This window comes from Pan paniscus, chromosome 9 (genome assembly GCF_029289425.2).
Source record: "Pan paniscus chromosome 9, NHGRI_mPanPan1-v2.0_pri, whole genome shotgun sequence".
Lineage (NCBI taxonomy): Eukaryota > Metazoa > Chordata > Mammalia > Primates > Hominidae > Pan > Pan paniscus.
The window spans coordinates 40,863,974-40,887,240 of record NC_073258.2 but is presented as its reverse complement, the minus strand read 5'-3'; the positions used below and the strand labels follow the sequence as shown (position 1 = coordinate 40,887,240).

Here is a 23,267-nt window from a genome sequence, read left to right as displayed (position 1 = left end):
GCTTTTACATTTGAAATAGATTTTTAAGGATAATAGGTGTGACTGTAAACCATTGCTTACAGTTTTGTGTCATATGCCAAATATTCAATTGCATATATCAGTGGTTCTCACCAAGGCCTAGACCCTGATTAGGCCACCTGTAAGTTTCTGATGATTTTGGTGAGTGGTGCACCCAGCACTGGTATTCTTACAAACATTTTAGGTAATTCGAATGTGTACCTAGGACTGGTAACTGCCACTTAATGTGAACCGTGATTTCTTAACCAATTATTTATTGAATGTTTGGATCCCACTAAGCTAGATTTTGCTGCACTAACAAACAACCCCAACACCTCCCTGGATTAACACTATAGAAGATTATTTCTTCTTATGCTATATGTCTAATACAAGGAGATGGGCCTGAGGCTGTGACTGGCATTAGGGCTTTTCATAGATATTTGGTGTTATCTCTTTGTCCAAGCAGATGGAGAATAATTAAAACATGGAGCAGAGTCCTTAGAGAGCCCATGAGTATTTTGCATGAGTGAGAAATAATCCTTTATTGGATTAAGCCATGGATGGTCTCATCTGGAAGGTTTTAATTACTACAGCAAAATGTAACCTATCCCGACTTAAAAGGGATGTCTGCTCATTGGAGTTACCCAGCAGCCCAGGCTAAAAAACACTTTATCTCAACCTGACTGTCAATAATCATACAACAGTAGAAAGGGATGGATTGAGTGAAATGGGGTCTATTTTTTTTAAAGCTTTAGAACTAGAAATGGCGTTTATCACTTAATCTCATATGGCCAAAAGCAACCTAACCCCCAAAGACTGTGAATTCATTATACGATTGGAATATAAAGAGCCAGATATATTTGGTAAGCAGCTCCAGTGGCAATCACAATGACAATACTTTTCCTATGTATAAAGAATAGCAAAGGAAAGAGTCACATATTTAGATCTACATGCTTTATATCTTTACATTAAAATAATCAGAAATTTATTTAGGGATATAAATTATCCCAGCACCTGATGATCTATTGGTGAAAAAATAAAAAAATAAATGTCATTAGGTGTTATTCCTTTTTGACATACTATTGATACAGGAGGGGGCAGGGAAGTGCTGGGTAGAGGAGAGTTGGGTCCCTGGCCAGGGCTCCAACCTCAGGCCCTGTGCCCATGGACCTAAGTGAGAACAAGCACTTCTGTTTTCGTGCCCGAATGTTGCATTTTCCCAGACATCTCTGGCTCACCACGCCCTCCACCTTGTGCCCCTATAAACCCCAGACCTTAGCAGACAAACACACAAGCAGCTGAACATCGAGACCGGCAGACCAACAGACCAGCAATGGTGGAAAAAAGCGGCAGAGAAAGAGAGAAAAGGAGGGACGTTTGGACACTGAGGGGAATTCAGCCGGGGGCAGTTGGAGAAGAGTCCGGCTGCTGGGAGACCCGACTCCAGGGGGAGACGACCTTATCCCCCCATCACTCCTTCCAACTCCCCATCCACCTCGCTGACAGCCACCTCCACCCCTCAATACAAATTTGCACTCATCCTTTAAGCCAGTGTGTGATCTGATTCTTTCAGGATACTGGGCAAAAGCTAAGGATACAGAAGGCTATCACACTGACCCTCTGCCCTTGAGATAAGGCAGAGGGTCAATTGAGCTGATTAACACACAAGCCATCTGCAGATGGCATATCTGAAACAGCTTTGTAACACATGCCCACTCGTGCTTCGGGAGTCGCAGACACACAGCCCTAGATGCTGCCATGAGGCTGGAGCCCAAAAGCGCTCGTGCCGACCCGGCCTCTGCATCTGCCCATCTGTATGCTCCCCATAGGGGTTTGAGCTAAAGGGTGACCAAGCAGGCAAGCCACACCTCTGTCGCATGCCCTGGGATGGGAATCAGGGAACTTTCCTGTTTCGCTATCTAATAATTATCAATGATAAGTTTGTTGTAAGTTAAATGTATTGCATATGTATGGATTATTTTAAGGTGAAAACATAGTAAAAGAAGTAAAAAAAAAAAAAATGAATGGATTATAGAGTCCCCTAAATCTATGTTCAAATCCCAAGTTAACCTGTTAACCACACTGGGCCAAGATTTAATTCCTCTAAGCCTGTTTATCGACCAGTAATACATACCATGATGTTGCGTATCTCTTACAATTATGTGAGATAATGTATATAATGCACCAAGTACATTGGCAAGTTCATAGTAAGGACTCAAGAAATAGTGTATTACTCTGAACCCCCATCTTTCTTCCATGCCTCATGACCCTAATAAATTTTATATCCATAAATATAAATGTAATTTTCGTGTCAGAATTAAGGGAAATATAATACTTAGTTGCAGATTTCAAAAAGAAAGAGAAAATAAATGATATCACAAGCAAAGTCAATTACGTTGGCAAGAAAAGGTCAGGCTACCCAGCAATAAACATCCCTGCCAGAGAGAGTTCTTTCTTCACCTTTTTAATTACATCAGTTTATTTGCAGACATAAAGAATCAAAAAGAAAAAAGAAAATGCAGGTCGATGTGTGTGAGAGCGAAAGATAAGATCAAATGAAAGTTCTGTGGGAGCCATTTTGACATGTCCTAGGTCTTGTTAAAGCGGCAGGGCATCTGAAATGTTTTGATTCTGTTATGCCACAAGGCATTGAGCAGCATATTTAGTGGAAATGAAAGAGGACACCTATTGCTCCTCGAGTGCTTTCTCCTAAAACAGGCAAGGACACAGAATTCAGAGAAGCTTTTTTTCTGTTTTTTCTTTCCCCCCAATGAAAATTGCATTCTTTTACCTTTGCCTTTGTTTGTGACAAGGCCTTTTTCTCGTTACCTCAAGAATAATTTCAAAAAAAAAAAAAATAGGTAAAACCCAGCAGAGACTTTAAAAACTAAAAGTGTTGGACTTGAATTTTACATACTTACTCTTTGACCCCACATTTATGAGAAATATTTTCCTTACAAATACAACACATTTTTACAATTACTTCTGAAAATGATTTTTAAAAAACAAGCTTATGAATACTTTTAAGGGTAAAACAGCATAAGAGTTTCATCTAAACACAGAATCAGGAAAAATATCAAAACAAAACAAAAATAATTATTTGCCTGGGTGTGGCGGCTCACACCTGTAATCCCAGCAGGCCAAGGTGGGTGGATCACCTGAGGTCAGTAGTTTGAGACCAGCATGACCAGTATGGTGAAATCCCATCTCTACTAAAAATACAAAAATTAGCCGGGCGTGGTGGTGTGCACCTGTAGTCCCAGCTAGTCGGGAGGCTGAGACAGGAGAATTGCTTGAACCCCAGAGGCAGAGGCTGCAGTGAGCTGAGATCGCACCATTGCACTCCAGTCTGGGCAACAGAGCAAGAGTCAGTCTCAAATAATAATAATAATAATAATAATAATAATAACAATAATAATAATAATAACAATAATAATAATAACAATAATAATAATTTTTATAACCTGTAACACACAGCAGATATTCCCAAGTTACTAAATGGCAGATAATGATAGTTAATAATTAGTCAAGGTAATTTGACTGCTTTAGGTTTCTGCTTTTGGTATCAACAATCATGTTTAAAAATTTTTGGTTTTTCTTAATATATAGATGGCTCATTTATTAAATTTCATATAGCATAGGACTTAAAAGGACAATCAGTGTAATAGGTTGCATGAATAAATTCATGTTCTGTACCTCTGCCTGCTGGGATTGAGGACCAGAACAAATACTATAAATTAAAATAAGAATAAATACAAAGATAGCCAATCAAGGAGTTTCAGAGCATATATATATGTATATGTATATACATATATATACAAAAAACCATATATATACATGTATATACATATATATAAAAAACCATGTAGAAAGGCTTTCTTTTTTAAGAGTTGAAGTAATAAAAAAGGGAAAGTAAACCGCAATTCTAGACATAATGAAAAAAAAAAATTCAGTGTTGTGAGGTCAGTCGGGGAAAATTCTGTGGCAAGACAGCAAAGATAAGTGAAAGTGCTGCTCAATGTAAAAAAAAAAAAATCCTAAGTAGCTGTCTAAAGGGTGTTTGGTAAATTTTGAAGTAGAAGAATGATGTTCAAAAAAATAATATGCAATTTAACTGTTATCATTTTGTGCAACAGAGTGTCCATATTCAAAAAGATCTGTGTCACAATTTTGTGAAAACATTGATAACCTGAACTGTATTTCAGAGGACAATAACCAGGATGAAGTGATTTGGCACAATTGTACATTATATGTGAAAAAGCTAATGAAATTTACACTAAGCAAGTATACTTTTTCTAAAAAAATGATTCTTGCATTCAAAAAGTGTTAGGGCTGCCATTTTGAATAGAAACTATGTTTTCTGTGTAACGTCTTACTACTGAAAATAGTAGAAATTGTAAAAAGTAAGTCTTGTCAAAAATATAAGAGAAATAAATGTCTTTAATGAAGCATTAGCTAATCACTATTGAGAATTTGCATTGTTTCCGGCACCATTGTATAAGCTTCCAATATATTTATCCATTTAAATGACACATCAGCTTGTTATTTAGAAACTATTATTTATGCCATGACACATGTGACAAAACTGAAATTAAACAGAAGTATTTTCTTTTAAAAGACAGAAACTTGTTTTATATAACAATATACATTAGAGCCAGAATTTGAACTAAAGCCCTCTGGTCAAAGAGCTGGTGATCTTAACTACCTCCTCATTATAAAACTTGATGTAAGGTGGTTGACCGTTTTAGCCCCTTAATGATTACAGAATTGAATCCAATGAGTGAAGTGCCATATTCAAGGCATACAGATTGGAAAAAGACAGCAACAAGAACTCCAGAGTCTTGACTCTCAGAACAAGTTTGTTTTTCTCCTGTCATTAGTTTAACTCACATTATTGGCCTTCCATTGCTTTCCTCAAATTATCTACATGGCAGTGTTTACAATATTAAGGTTCCTATGATTATTGAAGAGCAAATGGGTGCTTAGGAAGAAACCCAAGGGACTGTTCAGTGACATTGTTCATTATAAGACTGAGAAATCAGAAGAAGCTCAGCAAAATACAGTCGTATTACTGACTCTTTGAGCTAATAATTGCTAGACTGTGAGTCTTTAGAATGTAGAAAGAAAACTGCAGTTTTTTTATGATTCTGATATTTTAAATGGTATTCAAGGCAAGACTATACCTTGACAGTGAAATCAAAGAAGAGAAGGCAAGAAATGCGTATCTAAGGCAAAAGAGAGCATAAGAATCGTAAGGTTAAATTGCAGGCTAAAAAATACAGAACATCTAGATTTCACCTCCTTCAGTTCTTACCCGGGAAACTTCTTCTTCCTCACTTCTTTTATTATTTCCTTCAACAAATATTTGATAAATGCAGAGGTAAATGTGCAGAGTTCCTGACTAAATGACTTATTTACATTACTGTAGAGCGGCTGTGGAAAAAGACAAAATGCAAATTAACAATACAAGCATGCATGTTATGTACAAAGTGTTTCCCTTTCTGCATGTTGAAACTGATAGTACATAACATGATGATTTCAGCAAACATGTTAGAGCATCAGATTGTGAGTACCGACACAGTCCCTGCTCAGGTTTTAATAAAGTATTCCTTTTCATTCATGAAGACCCACAAAAACGAGTTTCTGAATTTTGTGACTTGTAATTGTCTGACTGCCGAATCCTTAAGAAAGGCATTTGATTTTTTAACAGTAATGATAAACTTGTGCCATAACACTATACCTTCTTAGTACAAACTTCCCTCTTCTCAACTTGTCAACATAAAGGTCTCTATGTGTTGGACTAAAACTGTTCAATGTCAGCTTGATATTTATATTATATATCTAGAAATTAATGTTTGTCCTGAATAATGGTACCATCAAAGATAACTGTTAACCATACTTTTTGGCGATATATGATACATGAATGTTCCACTTACATAGTGGTAAAACATAAGAGAACTTGATTCACATGGAATTCAGCTAGAAATTGAAAGAGAGCATTAGAATTTTATAAATAAATTCCTGATTCTATTTTGCAATTTGGTCGACATGATTTTCTGCAATAAGTAAAGATTATCTAGGGAGTAGGAAGAACATGCAAATAGCATTTATAGTTTCCAATGGATTATGGGTTTCAAAGAGGCCTGTTAGATGACAACACAGCACCAAGTCAAAATGTATTGTGTGGGAAAGGAGTTTACAAAACTAGGAAACTGAGTTTTAGGAGACATTATCATAACACAGTTACAGGCATAGAAATATTAAGATGAAGTTACTAGGCTAAGATATAAATAAAACATGTATTGTAATATATGACCATATATATTACATAAATTTAGGGCAGAAGGAGAGTTAATCTGATGCTGAATTTCTGAATAGTTAAAAAGAGCTTCTAACGTGCTTTCTTTCTAAGGCCAGAAATGGCCCTAGAGATTAATGTCTACTGATATCTGCAATAGTGGGTGGTGCGGAAGTTATGTCTTATTTATCTGTGTATCTAAGAAGCCAGGAAAGAACGTAACGCATAGTAAATGCTCAATATGAATACTAAGCAAACTTTGATAAATATAATAATCAGCTTTATTTAATTCTGAGGAATCTGAGCCTTCAGAAAATCTAAATAAATAAAACAATAAGTCCAAGGTACATCTCTGAATAGTAATTACTACAATAATATTATGAAACAAAATAAAACAAATCAGTCAGAAATAAAAGGAGAGAAATCATGCATATGGCACAATCAAGTTAAAAAGATGATGATAACTAAATTACTGAATAATGTGCTAAGCACATTATATAAATTATACCGTTTAATCAAACAAAAATTAAAAGTTTTATGAAAAAGCAGGTAATATTTTTATTTGCATGTTAGAAAATTGAGGTTTTGAGATTAGGTTACAGGGTCATGGTCACAAAGCTAGAAAGTTGTTGACTCAGAGATTTAATTCAGATCTGTCTCATTCCATAACAGGTCAGAGTTTAGTAATCTGGAAAAGGAGATCTGCGGTTTCAATCCAAGTTGGGGAGTGCCATTTGGCGTATGTGGACTATGTAACTCACTGGGAAACTGTGTCTCCTGCTGCTAAATGCTAGTTGTGTATAATATATGAATTCTGTGTTATCGAAGTGCTTTGTTCCAGAAGGAGTCAGCTTCTCATTAGCAACCCAGGCAGCAAGCTGAATGTATTATAACTCAAAACCAAAATAGAATCTTACTTTCACATAGGTAAATAGAATCTTACTTTCACATAGGTAAATAGAATCTTACCAAAATAGAAACTTACTTTCACATAGGTAAATAGAATCTTACTTTCACATAGGTAAATAGAATCTTACCAAAATAGAATCTTACTTTCATTTGAGCAACGCAGGAGAATATTAGAAGGTCTGAATTACATATGGCTGAGGGTATCAATAAGATAAAGACTGATCAAACACAGAATTAAAATAAAATTTGTTAAATTACTATTTCTGAGGCCCTCATGCATAAATAGAAATAAAGTGTAGAAATATATAAAATGTAACAATTTTAGAAAAATATATTCCCTTCTCTGGTATATATTTATACACACACATATAAATATATACACATGTATACATATGTATTTTATATATATGAAATATGTTGTGAGGTGGGGTCTTGCTATGTTGCCCAGGAGACTGGAGTGAAGTGGCTGTTCACAGGCACAATCATCATGGGCTGCAGCCTTGAACTTTTGGTGTCAAGCAATCCACCCACCTCAGCCTCCTAAGCAGCTGGGACTACAGGTGAATGCCATTGGATGTGGCTCTCATCTTCAGTTTATGATGGAATGGGGGCTGGAGTAGGTGAGCTAATGGTATGGGATTGGTAATATTTTAATAATGAGAGACACAACAATAATAATGTAATAATGTGAAGGAAGTTGTTGTACGCAGACTTCCAGGATGGCTGCCAAAGATATTTTCCATTTGGTATTAATGCCCTTATAGAATCTGTTCATTTGAGTGTGGGCTGGACATAGTGACTTGATGCTACCAATAAAAGACAACAATAGTGCTGAGATTTAATTTGTATGACTAAATTACAAAAGACTGCAACTTCTTTCTGAATGGCACATTCTCTCTTTATTGCCATTTTTGCTAGCATGCTTTGAAAAAGCAAGCTACCACAAGAGAAGTCCACACATCAAAAAACTGGGGGTGGTTTCCAGCCAAAATCCATCAAGAACTGAGGCCCTTTGTCCAACGGCCCTTTAGAAATTCAATTCTGTCGATTAAGTTTGGAACTCTATGTTTCTACAGCTGAGCCTTCAGCTGGGACTATAGACCCTGAGCTGACACGTTGATTCATTACAGACTTCTGAAAGAATATGAATCAGAGAATCCAAATAAGCCATGCCCAGGTTCCTAACTCATACAAACATGGAGATAATAAATTAGTGTTGTGTTAAGCCACTGAATTTGGGGTAATTTGTTATGCAGCAATAGATAACGAATACAGAAGAATTGGCTGATAACTCGTTGTATTTTTTGCATTGATTTTATATCCCTTCCAATCTCAGCCATCCCTACAACCTGATGTGGACTCAATAGCTGTTGTAAACCACTGTCAACTCTTTTTACATGCATCTTAGAAACATAATATTTCTTTTTGTTCATTTCCATTTTGCAGTCTAACTTGGAGAAAGCCCAGAGAACCTTTGCAAAGGAAGCAGATTGAAAACTCAAATAAAATGTGAAAGCATGAATTCAAAGAAAGAATATCCAGTGTTATGGCTTGTAGTGGTAGAAACACTAACCCCAGTACTTGGAGTTTTTTCAAATATAATTTTATCATAAATTATAAATAGAGTTTATTATGAAATAAAATTTTGAGTCAAATTACATTACTAATTTTGGAACACATTCTTTTTGTAGAGTTAATTGAAAAATTACTTTTGAACAATAGACAATTATGTTAAATCTTATTGTGTTAGTGCATAATTGAGGAAGTGCATGACAAAAGACATTTGCTTTGTCATAGAAAAATTGAAGTAAGTTAAATATTTGATTATATGAATATTTTTTCTCTCTTTTGCAGTAGATCGGTTTTTTATTTTAAAAACTTATTATAGAAAACTATATAAACAGTCAATGAGATTTTATATTTTATGGGGTTATCTAATCCAATTTCACATCCCCAACGCTATTTCTTTGCCATTTCCCTTACCAATCTAACTTGCCACAATAGGCATTTCAACAAAAGCTTCAATAGATTGTTTGTTTCACTTTGGAATTCCACATAGCCTTAAATATCTTAATTTTTATTGTGACTACTTAACATTAATGTATTTTTATGCAGATTCTCCACATTAACTCTCTCAGCAACCGTCTAAAGTAAGCATCATCATTCATATCCATTTATGTGTAAATTTGGCATATATAAGAATACAGAGGGTAGATAACTTTCCAAGGCTAAATAGCCAAGGCTAAATTCTTACACAGACAATCTGGTCTCATAGCCCACACATCTCAGCCTCATGTCATACTCTATAGTATTTACACATTGAACACTGATTTTTAAAAATATTTGTATTGTGAATTCTCCCTCTCTGCCTTCCTCTGTTGTCTATAAACTTTGTAAACATGTCATATTTTACCTTTTTTTCCCGATTATTTCATATTCTATGTTAAGGCCAGTAATGAACAAATGTGACTTTACAAAGGGTTCTACCTTCTGCACAATTTATGCTATTTATTTTGAATTAAATCATTAATTGGAATTTTAAAATATTTTAACTACGAACAGATCCCAGGCTGAGTTAATGTGGACCATATCGGTTTGGTGTTTCCCCAAACTGGCAAAGACTATTAGAAGTTACAGACTCTGTCATCCCCTTTTTATGTATTTGTGTCTCACCTCCATTCCAAAGTTAAAGTCCAGTAATCTTTTGTTAGTATTCTTTTCTTTCAAGTATTTGAGCTGGAAGTCCCAGAATGTAAAGTCTATATGGGAGGACTGTCCAGTTTTAAAGTGGATTTGGCCTGGTGTTCCCGTTGGCCAGTGCAATGGTACTGGGCAGGCAGGGAGAATAAGAACATAAAGCCAGACAGCTTGGCTTGAATCACAGCATGTCTTATGCTAGCTATACCAACTTGGGCAAGCTACGTAACCTTTCTGTGCTGTATTTACATTTATAAAGTGAAGATAATGGTCTCTGCTTCATAGTTTTATTATGAGGATTGAATAGGGACTAAAAGCAAGTGTTACATAAGTGTTTGCAAAATGAAAATATAAAAATGTACATAATGAGAAAGTAGAGGATAATAAGGAGAAATGGCATGAAATAGAATATGCAGTAATGAAAGATGGGTAAATATATATAGATCCCAATGCTTTGGCTCCTGAATCCAGATGTAGTTCCTGAGAAATGTCCTTTGTACCTTTAAAATAAATTCTCCTTTTTTATTTAAACTATTATAAATGAACTTGTGTTTCTTAAAACTAAATAAGACTTACTTGACTAGAAAACTAATATAGAGAGGATTAAAATTGGTTACATAGATAAAATGCTTAGCACAATATATAGCATATAGAAAATGTTTAATAAATCGTAGCTAAAATTGTTCCTCTAACTCCATCTTTATTTAGTTTTTCTAACATTTAGCTATAATTTTGTCATTTTTATGTTCAGATATTTTATTTCCTTAAAAAGACTCAGTCATGATGCACCCATCCTGATCTGTCAAACATTCTGCTTCTTTGCCTATTCTTAATTTTTCTGGCTTCTGAATAAGAAACATGTTTTCTTTGTTATACCCCTCTTATTTGCCTCATATTCCTGGCACAACATGTACAGCTTAGGTATACTGGAAAATCAATTATATTGTTTTGAGACAAACAACCAAAATACCTTGCCTAATCAAACCCAAACCCTAGGTTATTTTCTTATCGTAAGACCTCAAAAAAAGATCTATCTCTGTATCATACAGTCAAATGGTTTTACAAAGAGCCAAACATTTATTTGAAGAGTTGCTCCTGGAATCTTCTTAGATGGTGTTGACTTCTTTTCTTGTGTCTTCCTACCATGGGTGTTAGGTTATCAGAAGGTTTTAGAACCCTCAGGTATTGTAAACTCTAGTTCGCTCTCGTGACTATGCTCTTGGGCATAATAAGGTTGGTATTATGAGTGCTTGTAATCAAGATGTTGGCTCCTGAGGGCATTTCAAATTCTTGAGCAGCTGCTTTATTTAACTGTTCACAGAATGTCATGCTAGCAGTAACATTTTTACCCATTTATAAGCAAGATATTTTGTATTGAAATAACTATTGCATTTGATCCAGTTACTTTTTTATTTATCTTATATAGTGATTTACTATTTGAAAAGATTTAATTTTTTATCAAAGATATTTATGGAAATGTATTGATAGGTAATATTACACTTGTCAAAACTAAAAATAAATTGCATAAAAATGGCTTTTTGGGAAAAAAGAAGCTATGCAAGGTGCATTTCCCATTTTGATTTTATTTCCTAATGAAAACAACAATCCTAAGAGTTGGTGAAATAGTTCTGCTTCTTAGCTCTGCTTCACTTTATTTTTGTGTGACAAATACAATATTCTCAGAAGTTGAAAATATTTTCAAATCATGTAAATCTAGTGAAAATATATAAAATACAGGTGCTAAGGATTGTAAAGCCCTAACTGAGTAATTCAACAAACACTGTTGAAATGAGAACAACTTTTCAAAGCATTTGGTCAGAATGGTCTAAAATTGGGATGACAAATCCATTCAGAAATAGCTCTTTCCTTCAGATTTAGCTCCTTTCCCATCTATACAATTTGTGGTTCATTCAGTAAATGTCAATGCAAATATAAAGGACAACTATTCTTACTGATTTTACAAAATTTTGCCATTGCAAAGGAGTAATGTTGACATTTATCATTCAACAATAACATCCTTAAGAAACTAAACCATTGTAGATGTTTTTAGAACATTGACTAAGTTGCCTTTATCCTTCTTATACTTTCCATATCATTATGCATACCATCAAATCCCAAATATGCAGCATAGAATTATTTTTGGAAACTTTATTTAGGGTCCTATTAAGCTATCATCACATTTTCAAATATACATTCCATATTAGCTATTAGATACCAGAATATGTCAATCAAAGTGATCAGAAATATTGATAAGTAGTAAGTGTGCTGGCCTAGAAACAGCATGACTTTGTGGGGATGCAGACCTGGTTTCTAATTTCAGCTCTGGCTTCTACTACCTGGGAAAGTTGTATCATGTCTCTGACTATTGACTGAGTATACGTAACTTGAGCTAATTATTTATTTGTATTGTTATTACCTCTCAGAAATGAAAATAAAATGTCCTCACAGGCAAATAGAACCAACCATGCTTTTTTGTAGGACCATCATGAAAACTAAATAAGTTAATTAATATAAAGTTTTCTGTGTGGTTCTTGGAACAAAGTAACTGTTGAATAAATTTTAGCTTATATTTCATTTTATCTACCCAAGTATAGCTTACACCTTTTGAAATTTTTCCCCTTTAAAATTAACATCAGTACTTATTTTATTGTTATGAAAAAATATCATTTTGCAAATCTAAAACATAATATAAATTTCCAAAGAGGAATTTCACTGCTGGAAGTCTTGGATTGCTTAGCCCATCTATTTTTACCATCCCCTTGTAGTTTGTCAGTAAACAATCTGAAACTCATAGTGAAATGTTCACAAGGTAATTAATGTGAGCAGTTTTCTAAGACAAATATATACCGCCCCCAACACCACCAACCATTTTTTTGAAATTCCACAATGTGAATCCCACTCTAAAGTGTAGAGAGTATTTGCTGCAGAAATGACATTTGGCAACATCCCATTTGCCTGATGTATATTGAGAAACCAAAAAGTAGACTGTTCTGCTCCTTTTACATATATCTAGTGCAACTTTTTCAGACATGTGAAAGATTAAGCACTAGAACTGAATTGAAATTTTCAAGACTGGGAATAATAACAAACTTGTATTTTACAAAGAAGAGTGTCATGTGTTTTTCAGTTTTTGCAATGCTACCAGTATTGTATTTATTAATACATTGTTCCCTTTTCATATATCTATTTTTCTACTTTTCCCATACAAGTTGTCTGTATGGACTTACTTTGAAATATACTTGCATACATTTTCAAAGAATATGATTGAGATAACATATATTTTTTGGATAAAATAAATTCAAATAGTTGACAAGCCAGTGCTAAGTTTTATTTTTATTCTACATTTCAGTAGGTGGTTTTTCCAAATGGATACATTACTTTTAGATATGATAGAAAATCTTTATCAACTGTATTGTATATCTTCTGAATGGTTCCATATTTTGAAAAATATTTAAGTGGGAAGATATTTATGTTACTTAAATCTATAATTCCTCGAAATCCTTTTTAAATAGAATTTGGTGAGCTGGTGGCTAATGAAACAGTGTGGTATAGGTGGATGTATTTGGCTCTTCAATATTCTATATTTCGTTTAATCAACTGTATCTTCTTCCCTAAGGGCAAAAAAATTCCCTGTTTAAAGAAAGGCAATTTTGGGGAAGGTAGCAATGAAATCAGAAAATACAAATTATATCTTTGGTTTTAAAGGAACTTGAATTCAAATTTTAACATCACAAATGCTAATGTGTATCATCTTGAACCAATTGCTTATTCTCCCTGACCTTTAGTTTTATTAACTGTACAGAAGGGCAGTGGTATGGGAGGCTAATTATCTTCACACTGGAAGGCCATAGTAGAATTCAGTGACGTTATTTACACAGTCCCTTGCATAATCCCCTGTTTTTTTAAAAAAAGGTCCCATAAATGCTATTACCTCACCCATTTTCTGGATGATTTTATGCTAACAGAATAGAAAGGGTGTTTTTAATGTATTGCTTTGTAATGCAAAACAAAACAAAGCAACAAGAATAAGAACAATATACTCCCTTTCAAACATAAAAATTTAAACTAGTACAGAGCAAAAACCTTGCATTAAAAAAGAGATTATGTAAAATTTGTCAGTACTCCCAACTACCCCTTCATAACTTTTAAAAATTTCAATATTAATGTTTTAAGAAATAAAATCCAAAATAATATGACCACCTTTCTTGCAAACTCTTGGATTTAATTAACCAGTAAAATGAATTTTCAGCCAACCTATTTAATGACTGTATCCCAAAGCATTGCCAAAACACAGTGCACGTAATATAATCCTCCCATAGTAACATCTTGCTTCAGATAACGTTTTTTTCAGCTCCGTAAGGAATATTCATGGAAGATTTTCTCTGAATTATATTTATTTGTACTGAAGCATGTCAGTATTAAAATGATTGTGCCATTGGTTGAGTTTATGAATAGTGCCATTGCATATTTATGCCCTCTGGAATAGGAGGTAAATCTGAAATCAATATATAGGTATTAAAAATAACTGTACACACAGATACACAAGAATTCATCTTACATGTGGGAACTGCATATTTCAGCCTTATTACCTTTGAGTTTAGAAAGGGTGGAAATAAATGCTGTCAGTATTAATGCTGGGAATTTCAGTTCTGGCAATTAAACTCAACATTTTGTTTTCATGGAGTATCCTAAAAAATCAGCTTCTACTTTTTTAGCTGATATAGCATCAATTACTGATTGTTTTAATTCTGCCATCAAAGAAATCCACCAACATTCTCCTGTATACTTATTTATATTATCACTTTGGAATTCATATATTTCCAGAGATACAATAATTGAATTTAGAGGGCTGGGAAAGAAGGTTAAATGCCAACTGAGTGTAGGGTTTGAGTAGAAAATATCTACATATTATTACATCTTATATGTTGAAGAACTCTTGTATTAGCTAGATATCATCATTCATCACTCTATATATAGATAAAAGAAAGCAGATTCAGAGGAATTAAGTAAAGGACCCAAGGTCATATAGATAGTAAGAAGTAGAGAAGATTAAAATGCGCATTTTTCAAGTGACTTCATTGTTATGTGATATCACTTTATATCACTTAAGGCTTTACCTGGCCTTGATCTTAAGAAGAGAAATAGGTCGAAGACATGTTACGTAGAAAGAAAATAAGAAAGTAAATTAATACTGTTCTATCTGGCTTTTTACTACTGATTAATTTGTTGCAATGATTCCTTGAATAAGCTGAGTAGGGATGTGTAACCTAGCTAACAAATTGAAACACGCCAAAGATTGGCTGTGGCCTGTCATAGACAAGAAATAAGAGGTAGTGAAGAGAGCCAGGATATTGAGTTAAACAAACATGAACTCATGCCACTAATGCATTATGTGTCCTTGGGCAAGTGAGTTAATTTCATTCTGTTTTTCTTTTCTAATATTTAAAATGGAAGGACAACGTCAATAAGAATGTCAATAAGAATTATTGATATGTGTCTCCCGGGGAGTTTGAGAAGTAAGAGACATTTACCACGCCTTACACAATTCGTGGCACCGTGTAGGTGTTTAAATTATAGTATTTCTTTTATTCATTCTTAATATTTTGTCAAGTTTTTCCTTTCTTTTGGATTCTAGGAATGTGATTTTTTTCTCTTGGCAGGCGAAACAACAAATTACACCTTCATATGACTAATATGCTTATGTGTCATCCAAACACTTTTACTTCCAATGGCAATGCTAATTAGAGGGGCATGATTAGCAAAATACTAGCCATTTGGAATAATATACCCATATATTATAGAAACACTTTTTGTTTCCAAGTGTTTGATATGTATGTTTAATGTATAAAAAGGTAAGAAATATATATATATATACATGTGTATATATATGTGTGTGTGCTTAACAGCTAAGTTATGCAAGGGAGAAAAATGTCACTAGAACTAAATGCCTTACAGGTGTTGCATTCTCATTCTGTGAAAAAGATACGGACAAAAGAAGAAACAGAAAGTAAAAAAAAAAAAAAGAAGAAGAAAGAGAAGAGATAATAGATTAGCAAAAGTGGCTAGAATTTCCAAAATTCTATTGGTAAAGTAAAACGTACATTTCTATAGTTAAACTAAAAATACAGTATACATGTTTCAAATGAAGTATAGACATAACATTTTATATTCTTGTTGGTGTTATTCAAGAACAATTGTTGAAAATGTTTAGTTGGAAATTGAGGATTGAATAAATTCACACGTATGGAGACAAATCATTGGCAGTGGAGAGAGTAAAGAAAAGAAGGAGATCAGCAAAGTTGAATAGACTAGGTGGGCAAAGACTCACTGAGATCTGTGTGAGAATGTCCTTCCGAAACTCTGATCTTCTTCTTAAGACATCTATCATCAGATCTCCTAATGCATTTTATCAATAATTTTGAATATTAACCTTAGGGCTAGTTAGATATTAAACAAATAGGGAATTTCTGTATCAAAAAAATAAAAAAAATTGTATAATGTTAAAAGGATTTCTTTATAGCATAATTACTAAGGGCCTTAACTATAGTATTATCCGTTATTAAATCCAAAATAGATATCTGGTATATGGGTTTCTTAGTTTATTCAGAACAGAATTCCTTCACTACAGTGTTCCTTATGAAGGAAACATAAAAGAATACATGGTGGAACATGTGTATTAGACCTTTTATTTACAAACATTATGTGTAATTATTATATGCTGGATCCTGTGGTTCTCAATTAAGGGATGTTCTCGCTCATGTTCCCACACATACTTAGGGGCATCTGGAAATGTGAGTGGGAATTTTGTGGTTGGCACAAGGACTTGTGGAGGGTGGTGGGCAAGGATATATATAGTGTTCCAAGACACAGATGCTAAATGTTTTGCAGTTCCACACGTTAAAGAACTACTGCCTCTCCTCCCCCATGCCAGTAGTGATCTTATTTAAAAATAGCTAAACACATTTTGGGGGACTTTTTTAAGGAAAGTTCCACTCAAAACACATTGATAGTTGTTGGATTCTGTTAGTTCTTTTCCATGCCTGTTAAGCAATGATTATTTATATCACATGAACAAATATATATATTTGGTGCTGAGTGGTAAGAAAAAAACTACAAAAAGCAGAAAAGAATATTCAGTATACATCAATTGGAGGGCATCACAGAAGCAATTGGTTTCTTAAAATCTCTGTCTGATAATTTAATTTACTTCCCTGAATTTATCACTGAATCCTTAGGACTTATAAAACAAAGTGCAAATTCCTTAAACTGATATTCAAGGTTTTCCTAATCTGCACTTGAATATTTGTTGTCTATTAACATCCTCCCAGCATTTTCTTATCAATCCATTAATCACTTCTTCTACATTTCTTTTATTTATTTGCCTCTGCATTTACCCACAGTGTACATTCTGCCTGGAATTCCCTTTCCCAGTCCACTCTTCATATGTCCAGATCCAAACTACTTTATTCTAGGCTCTGCTAAAAATGCCAAGACCTTTACGAATACTTCCCTCAATTCCATTTCCTGAAAACAGAATATAATCTCTCGCTTGTTGAAACTCACTACTAATTGTTTTCTGTGATTCCTCATGATATTTGGTATTCTAGATATTGCATTATATTTATTTTTGTAGGTATCTTAATTCTGTCTCTAAATTATAAACACTTAAAGAATTGATTTATAGCTTACTAATCTTTGCAACTTCACAGCTCCTTAGAACCTCCACCCACATAGTTGCTACTCAATGAATAATTGCTAAGTTCATTACTAGTCCTTCAAATGGAGTCCTAGGGACTGGAGGTAAGTGAAATGATTGGTAGATAAGGAAAGGGGTTAATACTGGATAGTCACCACACTTCTAAGCATAATTAGCACGTTTTCAACGACTTCTGAGTACACTTGAGTTGACTTTAATAGTACTCCTGTTATCAATCCCAAGATGACCCAATTATTATGCTAGGACATACTAACTTGTCTAGGACTGACAAATACTTTTTGAAGTTAGCTTGTAAGTTTTCTCTAAAGTAGATATGAAAGTTATTCATGTTCTATAGTGACCTTTCCATCTCTGATCTCTGATTCCTGACCTTGTGTAATACTCAAACAACTGTCAAAGCTGAATCAATCTAATAAATAGTTCCCTAAAAACTTTCCCTTTTTTCTATGATTAAACAATTAGTTGTTACTATTATTTCCTTTCCTCATAATTGTTAGATTTTTCATGGTTCTTCCTTTAGTAATTCTCCTCCAACTAGAAAATGTCAGAAGTATCATTTTTACTTCTTCAAATAAATAAACAGTGCTTTCATAACTTTCCTTATACAGATCTACTTTTCAAATATTTCAATAATATACCCTGCTCCTATAAGCAAGTATGCCTTCCATTATTTTGAACTTCAGGTTCTTAACCAGATGAGATATTGAGTAATCCAGACTATACCTAGATTCTGAAAGCAAGTGGTCAGAAGCCAATAAATTGAGAGATTGTCTGAGTCACAAAGTATGCCAAAATAAATATGTTCCAGTAAACCTCTGAAGTCACCATGGAAATTGACTTCAAGCATTTTTTTAGCATTCAATATATTTCTCTTTTCTGCCATTCATCTTATTTTTCAGGTATACTTGTCATGTTCCTTTTTAACTGGAAATATGGCTGGCATACAGTCCTTTTAATAACTGTTAGTTCTGCATGTCTGAACCTAAATATCAAACATGATTGGAAAGAAATAAGGTGATGATATTGGAAAAACCTATCTAAAAGGTATGAGTCATGTTTCCAAAATAAGGCAGCAAATTCACTCTTCCTGTTAGTTTATTATTTCATCCAGTAGAATATGTACCTTTTGTTTGTTAATTGCAAGGCTTGATGCCCTGCAAGGACCTCTTTGCATTTTGTAGGTAATGCCGAAAAAAAAAAAAAAAACAATTCCTACAGTTAGCATCCAGTATAGTTTATTGCTGTCTGCATTCTGACATTTAACAATGATCTCACTCTCACCAGCAATAGGTAATTGAAGTAAAATACATACTAAACCCAACCAAGATGTTATTTTTCTCCTTTAATGCAGCTCTTTTAAGTACTTGTCTCTCTGGTATTTTAATCTCTTGCAGGAAAAGAATTATTTTATGATACAAATTAACCCTTATAAATACGTTGATTTCTATTTGTCTTTCTATAATTCACGATATATTAATAGTCATTTTTTGTCATTATTAGCAAAAAATTTGAAACATATCTAGTGGGTTGCACAGTGCTCACTAAAACATATGTCCAAGTCCTCATTTACGGTAGCTGTGAATGTGATCTTATTTGGAAATATGGTCTTTGCATGTGTAATTAAGCTAAAGAATTTGAGATGAAATCATCTTGGATTTAGAGTAGGCCTTAAATTATTATTATTATTATTATTATTATTATTCTTTCTCTTCTTCTTCTTCTTCCTCCTCCTCCTCCTCCTCCTCCTCCTCTTCTTCTTCTTATTTTGAGATGGAGTCTCGCTCTGTCGCTCTGTCGCCAGGCTGGAGTGCAGTGGTGTGACCTCGGCTCACTGCAAGCTCTGCCTCCCGGGTTCAAGTGATTCTCCTGCTTCAGCCTCCCGAGTAGCTGGGACTACAGGTGGCATGTGCCACCACACCCAGCTACTTTTTGTATTTTTAGTAAAGACGGGGTTTCACCATGTTGGCCAGGATGGTCTCGATCTCTTGACTTTGTGATTTGCCTGTCTCGGCCTCCCAAGGTGCTGAGATTACAGGCGTGAGCCACCATGCCTGGCCTTCTTCCTATTATTAAAAACATATTCTCAGAACTTTTCAATGTCTCATTGAAACTCAGTGCATAACATGCACATGAAATTTATTTTTCTTTCTTTTAAACTCTTCTTAATTTGAGAACAATAATTACCAAGTCAATCACTTATCTCAAAGTGAGGCTTCAGTTGAAGTCTTTTCTTATAGTAAGACAATTATGCAGATAAAGATGTTTCTTAGAGCCACTATTTCTCGCATCTGATTTTGATTATGCTTGAGAGATGATATAATTATAAAGATTAATTAGTAGTCAGCAGAATAAAGTCATATTTCCTCACATTAGCAATATGTCAGTACTAAAATGCTGAAGCTTTCAGAGAAATGTGATAAAAAATGTTCAGTGCTTGTTAGGTCAGGCAACTCAATGAAACTGTATTTTTGTGTGCATGCTGATTTGCAAAAATGCAACAGAGATAGTCAGATGAAGGGAATGAAGATTCATTAAGTTTGTAAAAACTCTTTAATTGCTAATTAGATGGGAGCACATCACATTCAAATTGGAAACATTTAGCTCTTTTTCTCCTTACCAATTAATAATAAGAGAGAGAAGATATTTAAAGAAACAAATAATATTTAGGAGGTCTCTTTTGGGCAGACCTGGGCATCACGTATTTCTTTCCGTAAAAGTAATTTAACAACATCGGCAGTAACAATATCAATATCAATATCAATAGATAGGATGTTTACCCCTGAAAGGCATTAATTCATCTGTCTTGCCAGCACTAATGAAGGATATGTACTTTCTATGTAGTCCAACACTGCATGTTGACCTGTGCTTTACCTCTTTGCCTCCTCCTAAGCTGAGATTCTTGAGAGCATGGGCTGTGAGCACTGTGCTGAGTCACACTGGAGCCTGACACAAAAAGAGTAAATCAGTCATACTCACCTTCTATTTATGTAATATTTTACATTTACGTTTATATTTTGTAAAAATACTGCATTTAACTATTAATTATATTGAGTACGATTTTATTTTGTTGGTTCTTCCTTACTGCTACGTTCTAGAAGAGGACTTACCTGTCTCTTCTTAATCCTGGTCCTTGTGATTCTCATTTATGTGGCCCAGTGCCTGGCACAAGGTCCCCCACATAACTGGTGCTTAAGGAAACAGCTTATGATTCAACAAGTCCTTTCTAAGAATTGTGATGCAGCTCTTTCAAACAGAACTTAAAATGCCCAATGAGGACTTAAAACAATCCTATGAACTAGAAACTGGGAGTTGTTAGCAAATGAGAACAGGCTCAGCAAGTTAAAGCAAATTACCTCTCGGGCTAACATACAGTCAGATGCCCTCTATGCTATTTATTTTCAAACATATCATGTTAAAAACAAAATGCTTCCTGAAGCAGGTATTGCTTTTTTGCCTTTATTATTTGTTAGAATACAATATATTTAACACTTCCTATGAGTAGCTAATAACATCAATATTAGAGCATTGTATATTCTAAAGGCTAAATTTGGATAAATTTCAGTGTAAATATTATAAAATAACCATGAGCGGCAAGATAGAAAAAAATCTTGAATTTCTTTATTTAATTTTATTTTTAAATCAAAATTCAATAACATTTGAAATGCTTTATGCCAGTTTGGGGTCCCCTATTATTTGCTATGTACATTTTGTTCATATGAAAACTTGTTGACTATGCCAATCAATAAATTTGCTTTAAATTGAATCAGAGGATCTTAATCAATGGGAGTCCAAAATTATGTTTGGCCTAGAGAAAAGACGGGCACTGTATAAGACAGTAGAGTATCATATGCCTATTGAAAAATTAGTCTGTCCAACAGACTAATTGTAAGTGTCCAATACTTACTCATTCTAATCTAACTTAGCTATGGTAAACTTCTTAAAAGTTTTCTCTGTCCATGCAATGAAAAAAAGCAAACTTACTGGAAAAATATGATTTGAGATTTGCATTTCTATGGTGCACTACAGATGGCACATTACATTAAAATATATATTGAATACTAAAAATGGTAAATCCCACGTCAGCTACTGCTGATGTCTTTCAGACCATCATACCTAACGTCTTTTCTCCAAATTCAGTTCTCAGTTCTAGGCTCTTTATTGGCCTCATGTAGGTCAGAAAAACTAAAGATGAAAAAAGTGAAATCATATAATCTGTAAGTACTTGATATTAATGAATTTACTCAGTCAAAAATTTTGGGAAAACTCTCTCTGCTAGTATAGACCTCCCCAAAATGGATATAACATAGTTAAAAGCAAACTTTCTGAATATAAAGTGGTGAAGAGAGGGAAAGGGAGAGTGATGATAGTATTATATAAAAAGTAACAATCAGTTGTTTTTCTTGAATAAAGGAGTATCTTCTAAATGATTCTTGCCTTAGAATCTCATCTCTTAGTATCAGAAGTCGAGTTTGTTATATAAACTTTCAATCAGAGAGAAACCCGAACTCAAAATAAATTAAAAATTTTAAGCAATGGCTGCAAGTGATTTTCCAAAATGCATATGGAGAAGGGTTTGCTTTTCTTGAATAAGTTCTGCATGAATCTGTCCAGGTAACAAAAGAGATAAAGATAGCTATGAATATGATAATATAAATGTAGTTGTCCTTTAAACTCTGAACTTTGTCCAGCTCTAAGAGACTGAGGACGTTTTATAATTTCCATGCTGATTCTGGGTCTAGAAAGTGCAGGCCAAACTAGGCTGTGGATTAATACAGTAGGAAGCAGAACAGTACTCCTCGGATAAAAGAATGGGGTCCAGACACAAAGATGTGAATTTTACCTGAGGGCTTTACTGATGGACTAATGAGCAGGGATTGTAACTTAAGAAACCTTTATAGATATTGACCATTTTTCTTTCATATTGCTGCATTATAAGCCATATCAAAATTTAAACACCTAAAACAGCTATCTGATTATCTCTTATTTTTCCATGAAATGATTGGGCTCAGTTTTTTTCTCTCCACGTGATACTTGCTGGGCCATTGTTGAATGGCTGTAAATGTCAGGCTATTGGGCCAATCTAAAATTGGCCTGGAATGTCCGACTTGGCTCACTCACATGGTTGGCATTTGATGCTGGCACTTGGCAGGAAGATCATATGGGATTGACAGAGGCAAGTTAGTTCTCCATGTGGTCTCCCCATGTGGCTTGGGCTTCTCATATTATGACTACTCATTAAAGAACAGAAAGTGGATGCTGTCTGTTATCTTAAAGCCTGGGGTTCTAGAATGTCACTTTTGCCTCATCTTACTGGTTACATCCGAGGACAGCCCACAATCAAGGGGAGGGTAGATATGTTCTACCTCTTGACATGTAGTACGAACATAAAGATATGAGAAAAATTTTTAGACACTGTCATTGGAAACCAGCTACCGCATTACTTTATATATGCCTATCTTCAGGTTAACAGTTTAATAATCTGGATGTAATCCATTGCATACCATAGATGCATATTTTTTTACTTGTCAAATTATTTTTGTTTTCATTAGAAAATCCAAAATCAAAATAATTCCGTTGATTTTAAAGATAGATACATATTTCATATAAAGTCAGTTAACAAATCTGGTATGTTATAATGGACAAACCAAG

The 23,267-nt window shown here is 34.1% G+C and overlaps 1 long non-coding RNA gene across 2 annotated transcripts in view; it reads right to left on the bottom strand.

Moving 5' to 3' along the window:
• Positions 1 to 22,855, bottom strand: part of LOC130540574 (uncharacterized) — a 47,370-nt gene extending 24,515 nt beyond the window's left edge. The window contains exons 1-2 of one of the 2 annotated variants that reach the window (XR_010113296.1): positions 22,737 to 22,855; positions 20,396 to 20,561 (exon numbers count right to left, since the gene is read on the bottom strand). This is a non-coding gene — a long non-coding RNA (uncharacterized LOC130540574). The remainder of the gene's footprint in view (positions 1 to 20,395; positions 20,562 to 22,736) is intronic. The other variant, XR_010113295.1, reaches the window with a different exon arrangement.
• Between the last annotated feature and the right edge of the window lie 412 nt (positions 22,856 to 23,267).